The sequence below is a fragment of the Rattus norvegicus genome, chromosome X, assembly GCF_021556685.1.
Source record: "Rattus norvegicus strain SHRSP/BbbUtx chromosome X, alternate assembly SHRSP_T2T, whole genome shotgun sequence".
NCBI classification, from domain to species: Eukaryota; Metazoa; Chordata; class Mammalia; order Rodentia; family Muridae; genus Rattus; species Rattus norvegicus.
In genome coordinates, this window is record NC_141554.1 from 99,006,076 (window position 1) to 99,015,000 (window position 8,925).

The window sequence follows — 8,925 nt, forward strand, 5'->3', positions numbered from 1 at the left end:
AGCGCTTGCCTAGCAACCGCAAGGTCCTGGGTTCGGTCCCCAGCTCCGAAAAAAAGAAAAAAGAAAAAAAATAAAATTTAAGTATAAAAATTTGCCCAGCACTACTTTCTTTCAAAAGATCCAGTTCACTTGTTTCAGTCTAAGAGGTGTTATCATCTCTTAATTTAGTAGGTATTAACTTTTTCTGCTATTTAATTGCTTGGCTAAATGAGTTGTTGATTTAGAACCATTTTGGATTGTAGTACTTAGGGAGCAGGTTCAGTCACAGAAAGCACAACGGAAAGTGAAAGAAAACAAAACTAACTCTGTGGTTATACACGTGAATAAATGGTGAAAATCATGCTGAAACTTCTGGGAACAGCACATGAGTGACTTACAAAAGGAGTTCTTATGGCAAGGCACTTGGAAAGTCCTGTCCACTTGGCAAGGACCTATGGAATTAATATTGCAGACCATTCCACAGATCCTAGAGAGCACATGTGTTTTAGGGCCTCTTGGCTTTTGCTGTGTTTACTCTTATAATATTTAGTTTTACTTTGTTAGTCAAGATTATGGATGAAATTATAATGAACCTGGAGTATTTTTCTTGAAACAAACAAACAAAAAAACTGGTTCCACTGATTATCCCTGGCTGCTTCTGCAGACATCTTGAGTAAACAGGAGAAATTCATCACTAAAGTTAATAATTATTACGTACTGAAGTATTTTTAAAAACAGATCATTTCATTCTAAGAATTTAGGAAATGGTATCTTAAAAGAAGACATTACAAACTTATAGAACACATGAGGAGGAAATAAAGGGTATAAAAGGTCAGACATCCCTCCAATGTCAGGAAATTAAGAAAGGAATCTAAATTTCCCATTCCCCTTAGAAGTAAAAGTGCATGTAGAAATTACCAGAAAGAATGAAAATTTGGCTCCAACATTTAAGACTTAGGTATTAAACATAACATTTTGAGAATGTATAAAGAAGAGGACTACAAGTACTTCCTATACAAAAGTAATATGAAGATTATAGAAATTAGACTTAGAGCTGAAAAACATTATTCTAAGTAGAGTATCATACTCTCTGCTGACCTCAAATATATAAAAACATCATAGTGTTAATGATTCACCATAGGGCTTGATCTTTCATTTTTGTAACCAGGTCTGCTGACTGCCTAGGCACAGTATGAATATGACTTGCCTGGCTAAATATAATCAGTTGCTTTCCAATAACAAAATATATACAAAGATACAAAATAAAAGTTAAATTAATGCCTAGATATGGGGTAAAGTTCAATTAGTGGTGACATGGGAATGGAAAAGATGAAAAGTATCCAAAATAACTAAGTAGAATCTCAGAAAATGATTAAAGATAAATAAATTGAAACTGCTTTTGCTTGAATGACTTGCAACTTGAATAAATAAAGATGGCTCAATTTATTTGGGGCCATTTGTTTGAAAGACAAGTGATGGTCAGGTTTCTCATTTATAGTGATTCCACATATTCATTCTGCAGGTCAGAGCCCCCCCTGGAGCTAAACTCTGAAAAGCAAAGACCTTGAATAGAAAATAAGAAATTAAAACAAATAAGTTTTCATAGCCATGGGATCTCCAACTGCATGCCAGAGTAACGGAGAGACTTTGACAGCCCAGGTTATCACAGTGCCTGCTGTTGCCACTCAGCTCTCCTATATGTTTTTCCACTGGAGTTATGAGCTGCCTGTCCTTCTGTCCTGTGGTATTCAAAACAAACTTTCCTTCTGCAGTGTGCACTTGGGGGCGGTTCTTGGAAGAGTGAGGAGACAGCCTGTCAGCCTCTGCTCATTAACCTAAGGACCATGTGACCAGTGAGGTGGCCATCTTGTGATTTGGTCTGCATTATTTGTTGGAAAAATGCCACAAGAAGATCACACTGGGATTTAGAAGTTTCTGGCTAATACTTAGCCAGGTAGCCTTTTGTGGCCAGATTGGTCTACAAAGAGAAACAGCATTTTGGAAAAGTGAAATAGCTTTGTAACCTAACATGCAATTGGTTCAATAAAGACTTCAAATTTCAAAAAAAAAAAAAAAAAAACAAATAAGTTTTCATGGTGATTCAGCATGTAGAGGGCTTTAACCGTGCTGGCACCCTGATAACACTAGGCATATTCACAAACGACCTGAGGAAAATCCCAATCATATTCTGCCCAATGATTTTCCAGAACACACTGTGATCGTCTGAGGTCTGGAAAATCTGGATAGACGTGGTGTGTGTAGCAAAACAAAAAACACTTTCATATTTGTCTTTCTATTTTGAGGAAGGCGACAATGGAGCTAGTCCTAAATGTCTCTCACATTCTGTTGGGAGATGATGGGAGTTACTGCTTCAACTTACTTGTCTTTGGGTTCACTTCAGGCAGTTAAATGACATAACTACAGTATCAATGGAGTTTTTATTTGAAAGTAGAGTGCTTTACCACCATTGTTGCCTGTCAATAAGATATTATGGGACAAAGGGCACAAAGCTCTTGATCTTAATATTGTTCTCTATACAAGTATTAAGTGGCTTTATATCTGTCTGGGCTCATTATATTTTATTGACAAACTCCTAAGCACTTTAGTAGTGTGGAGTGCAGTGCAGTGGAGTAGGTGTATGGATGGCCTATTTGGAAAGCAGACATGGTCTACAGTAAAAAAGGCTGTAAGCCATTTAAAATGAATTTTTCTGTACACAATATGCAGCTACTTATGTATATCTTCAAATAGATTTTGGTTAGGAGCATTATCTTTGGGAAAGTCTTATTTGTAAACTAATAGAATAATTTTTTCTCTCAGAAATGGAGAACTTCTGGGTATATGGAACAGCACCAAAAGAATGAATGTAGAATTTACTGTACAAATTAGGGGAAGAAAGTTACAAATATTTCAGGAGAAAAATTTTGAGGAATAATACTCTATATAAAGAACACTATCACTATCTGCCCTATGTTCAATTAATACTCACTGAAATCTGTACACTTATGCACAACGTAACATGTATTTTTGACATTTTATATTCATTTCCATACTTCTAGGAAAATAAATAGCTTTTATTTAATGTATATGTATTTATTTATTTTATTAATTATTTGGTTTGTTTGCATCTCAAATATCCTACTTCCCGGTTTCACATCCACACACTCCCCCATGTAGCAACCTCCCTCTCCTTCCTCCCCTCTATCTCTAAAAGGGTGCTCCTGGACCCACTCAGCATCTTCTGCCCTATCCCTCCAGCATCCCCCTATGCTGGCTCATCAGACCTCCACAGTACCAAGATCCCCCAGTCCTCACTGATGTCAGACATGGCCAGTCGCTACTACCTATGTATCTGAAGCCAGGTGTCCCTCCCTATATGCTCCTTGGTTGGTGGTCTAGTCCCTGGGAGCACTGGGTGGACCAGCCAGCTGATGTTGTTCTTCCTATGGGATTGCAATCCCCCTCAACTCCTCTAGTCCTTCCATTAGCTCCCATACCAGGGTGCCTGAGCTCAGTCTGATGGTTGGCTCCAAGCACCCACATCTGCATTGGTCAGTTGCTGCCTGAACCTCTGAAGGAGCAGCCACACCTGGTTCCTGTCAGCAAGTGCCTCCTGCCAATAGCAGTAGTGTAGGGTTGGGTGTCTGCAAACAGGATTGATCTACATGCGGGGCAGTCCCTGGTTAGTCCTTCCTTCAATCTCTGCTCCATTTTTGTGTCTCTGTTCTTCCTTTAGACAGGAACATTTCTGGATTAAAAACTTTGAGATGTGTGTGGGGCTCCATTTTGCCACCTGGGGCAGTGCCTATCTACTGGAGATGGTTTCTGGAGGTTCTGTCTCCCCTTCTCTACTAAAATCATCCCGTTAGGTTTTGGAAGCCTATCTTTCCCTGGCATCTGGGACCCTCCAGTGGCTATCCCCTGTTCCTCCCCTCCCACTCCCCGCTACACAGATGTCCCTCAACAGAAGAATGGATACAGAAAATGTGATGTGGTACATATACACGATGGAGTACTACTCAGCTATTAAAAACAACTACTTCATGAAATTTGCAGGCAAGTGGGTAGAACTAGAAACATAATCCTGAGTAAGATAACTAAAACACAAAAGACCATACATGGTATGTACTCAAGTTTAAGTGGATATTATCCCCCAAACTCACAATGATGCCCAAGATACAACCCACATCATACCATATGGAGCTTGGGAGGAGAGAAAACCAGGGTGTGGATACTTCAATCTTGCATTGAAGGAGGGAGCAGGATGATCACAGGAGGTGGAGGGAGGAGAGACTGAGAGTCAGAAAGGAAGGAGAAGAAATAAGGGGGTGGGCAGGATCAGGTACTGGAGAGAAGAGGAGAGAGGTACAGAGGATCAGGAAATCAAGTAAATTATTTTAAGGAAAATTTTTCTAAAGGGGAATATTGAACTCCAGAAAAATAAACATTCCTTTTGTATGCATCAGCCATTAGTGCACAAGAATAAATAAGCTGGCCTCTAAAGTGCCAATGATGGCTTACAAGAAACAGTGAAAATGCATAAAGCCCATCTATTACCCACTTCCCCTTGGGATGAAATATATGACACTCACTTATAAGTCACAAAAATAGACCCCCCCAATAAACATTTTTACTCTTATCTATGAATGTCAAAGAATACTAGAAAAAGATTATTATCCAGGCACATCACTTACATATTTTTTCACTACAAAAGGTACAAGAAAATCAATAAAAATTATCTTGGATCCCATGAAGAATAGAACTGGAATGTATTCGAAACCTCTTCTTATACTTATTCTACATAAACTGAAAATGAGGAAAATGTATGGCACTTAAGATAACAAATTTGTTTTAAAATTTAGTAATCTATGAACCCCAAAATGTACTCTAACTCACTGCAATGTCAATCTTACAGAGAATTTTTAAAAATCACTTGTATGATACTTCTGCCACAAATTCAGAATTTCTTCTGTTGACATTTTTTATACTTTCGAAAAATCACATTAAGTCAGCATAGAGTTTAGCTTTTCTTACATAGGCTTATATAAGTCTTTAGTTTTCAGATAGCATCTTTCAGCCTTTTCAGCACTGAACAGCCAGAAGAAAGACATACTGAGATCTGACATACGGGAATAGCTCTGAAAATGAACCTAAGTTCCAAGGCAAATCCCAGAAGATTTGCGTGGATTCTCTTTAAGCTGAAGCAGTTTTGAATGCCCAGACCAGTACATGAAGTAGAAGTACTTTTAAAGCTACCAGGTAATAGGTACTATAGATCTTATATCTAACCCATCTTGTCAGTTTCCCCATTTTCTTTTCCTTTATATTTTCACCAAAAGAAGCAGAAAACTAGTAAAATGGTCTGGATGAATAGTCTAAACTATTTGTGTCCAAGTTAGTTTGGCGTTCTTTGTAAATTGATAATTATTAAATTCTTAAAGATGCTGGGAGAAATTGACTGGATTAAACAATTTAAAGCTTCAGTAATGTCTATTCACTGCTTCTCATTGTTATGATTGTTGCAAGTACACACTGACATACAAGGACAGTTTTCATACTCCACTAAGCTAGATCTACACTTACAATTACTGAAGTCATTCAGGCCCAAAATGTGCTTTTGCCTGAATTACCAAAGCAATTACACCTATCCCTAGAGTGGTTACTGATTGAAAAATCTAAGGGCGTGATTACAGCAAATCTCTGGGATTCTTCATGTTTATTTCCTTCCAAGTTATACATTCTTGGAATTTAGAAAACAAAGAAAACATGAGTCCAGAATGCCCAGTATTGTGTGAACAACATAGAGCTTATTTGCAAAGGACTGTACAAAGTCGTGAGAAGAATAGGGTAGAGGAAAGTAACAACTTGGAAGAATTGTTTTCTTATTTTATCCCCTGGGAAAAGGTGTGACCTTAAACTTTCCTGTGAAATCTAATGCTCTACTGGGAGAAGGAAAGACAGTCCACAGGAAGGAGAGGAGGAGAAAAGCTTGTATTATTAAAAGTTTAAATGCATCATGGTCTCTGTTTAAAAACAATCTTGATGAATTGTTCTTAAAAATGGTATTGATCTAGGTAATCAATCTTGGAGCTTTTGTCAAAAAGGTTTTTTTTTTTTTATTTCACCAAAACTACACTATTGATTACTTGCATCAGAACAGAGCTTTAAAAAGAAGAAATGCATTCAAGTCAACGCTATTGCTGATGCCCCTGAAAATTCTAGAGTTGCACATCGACCCCCATTTAAAAAAAACTGACTTCAGAAGTAGTCACTAGTGGGTTTTGCTTCATCCCTATCTGTCCCTTGACAACTATTGTAAATCTTGTTGCCTGATACTACCCACCCTGCACTTTAACAGGCTGGGCTGTGGTAATTGAGCTCAAACCTTGCAAAACAAAGACAAGAACAACAAACTTACAAAGGTGTTTAATGGTTAAAATAAAGGCCTTGCCAGCCAACTCCAGGATCGATGAAGATAAACTGGCAAGCGAAGTTCTGCAGTTTAAAAATCTTGAGTGATTTCTGCATTAGTGTAAAATCCCAGAAAAGCTGAGAAAACACCTAAATCCTGCAAGCCATATTCAATCATTTGAAAGATTTACTTGGCAGGATAAGAGTGAATTTAGCAATCCTTCTGGGTCTGTATTTATGATGTTTATGCATGACAAGTTCTCTCTATACATGTCTTGGAGTTAGCACAGAAGCATTCTCACCAGCAGTAAAAGCATTATTCTATCTATGTTAGTAAGTCAGCTCACTGTTATGTAATTACTTAACATCTAAATGCTTTGCCCAGAATAGAAATTCCAAAAAGAAGGACATAATTTAAATAATCCTAGTCAATGGGAAAAAGAGATCTCATATTGTAGGATTGTAGGAGTATCAACTTCTAGGCCTGTCACATGACAGGTATAACAATGACAGTATCATTCTATGGCTACTCCAGGCCCAAAATGTCTGCCACAGTCTCAGAAATAAGAAACAAAATCCTCAGTCTGGAAAGTGACTTTAAGGGATAAGGAAGCAAATATCCCTAAGATGTTGTGTCATGAATACAAACCAGATTGCAAGAACACATTCATGTGGAGAATGAATAAAATGAGTATGTATCTTCACCTTTAAAAATGCTCATATACAAGCCATGGAAAATAAATAGATATTTGAGGCCACATCACAGTTGTTTGTGCCTTGCTGCGATATGTACAGAGAGAAGGCCATTTCCCATCTGTATTTGAATTCATGACAGCCTGCTACAGAAGTGTACCTCACAGAGAAAAACACCAAACTGCAATTGAAATAATATTCCACAGAACACCTGACCATATTCCTATACTATTGTTTCTAATTACTATATATTCTAATAATATAATTGAAGTAGACATTTGTAGTTTACCATATATCTTGTAAACGTTCTATCTTTTAATATTTTGAACACATATAATAAAATATGATCATATTTACCTCTCATTTCCTCCTCCACTTTCCTTCACATTATTCCTACCATGTACCCTTTTTACTTTTTTTGTTCACCCACTAAGTCCAGATAGTGCTTTTCTGTACATGAGTAGATTGGTATATAAAAGAATAGTGGTTCTCACTCTATGGGTAAGACCCCCTCCATATTTACATATCAGATACCCTGCATATCAGATAATTACATTACAATTCACAACTACCAAAATTACAGCTACCAAGTTGCAATGAAATAATTTTATAGCTGGGAGTCACTACAATATGAGGAACTATATTAAAGGTTCACAGCATTAGGAAGGGTGAAGATCACTGTATGAGACCCAGGGAACCTGTCAGTGTCTTTATCCTCTATCAATAAAGAATGACCTTCTGAGAAACTATCAATTACCAATAACTCCTTAACAAGGGGTTCGGCCAAATGAACCCTTCCTCAGCAACACGGAAATTTTAACTGGTTTGATCTTACTTAGGTAAATTTCTATATTTTTGAGAGTTCATGAATGCAATAGCCATGCTATATCCACAATATAGCATGTGCTAACATTCCTTCCCGTTCTCCAGCTCTTATATCCTTTCCACTTTCCATGTTCTTTGTTCGAACCTTGGTGGACTTCATATATTCACATAATCCTAGAGATGATATGTTTCATTCATTTACCACAGGAGATGATTTGACACCATGATCCTTTAGCAGAATAACAATAGTAGATTCTATCCTACAGATCCTACAGATGAAATTCTTAGTGATAGACATTTTACCATGATTACAATACCAGACATAAAAGTTTTTTGGGAGGACTTAAGCTTCAAAGAAAACTAGAAAGTGATTAGCTACTACATACAGTCACACCACTATTATACCAGCAGGTACAATTTTCTTGGCATGTGACTATTAAAGCATGCAGTGTCTCAACACTGGATAGGACTATGTATTTATCTCTACCCACCCCCATATAGCTTTCTCATCTATCCTCCTACCAAAAATCTCTGCTTATATCTTTAACTCTCAGTAATAGTCCATGTGTTCTACTATCATCCTTCAATTTTCTTTTTAAGTTGGTTTATAAGATAGTAGATATACATACAAATTTTCATACTCTATCCTAGTTAGTCTATTCCTTCAACTCCTGTTTTTCCTTATACAACCACAACTTTCCCTGGTTAACTTAAAATTATTTCTATATTCTAAACTATAACTACATATAAAAATTATAATGTATCTCTTTTGGGCTCTAACATCTATTAAATGCTATAACATGGATGGTTATCTTATAAAAACACTTTCTGAAACTTTCAAATACATTTTACCCAAGTAATTACATAAAAGGTCCCTATGAATACATATATTACTATAGTAGATTTTACATTGTTCAATTATGACTTTGTATCTTTACAAAAACATACTGTAAAAATAGGTTTAAAGAATTTTCAGGGGTATTTTATTTTATAAAAATGAATACATATAAAAGCTAT

The 8,925-nt window shown here is 36.7% G+C and overlaps 1 pseudogene; it reads left to right on the forward strand.

The window, feature by feature from the left end:
* The first annotated feature begins 1,569 nt into the window (after positions 1-1,569).
* On the forward strand, positions 1,570-1,681 carry LOC120099454 (small nucleolar RNA SNORA44; annotated as a pseudogene).
* The last annotated feature ends 7,244 nt before the right edge of the window (positions 1,682-8,925 follow it).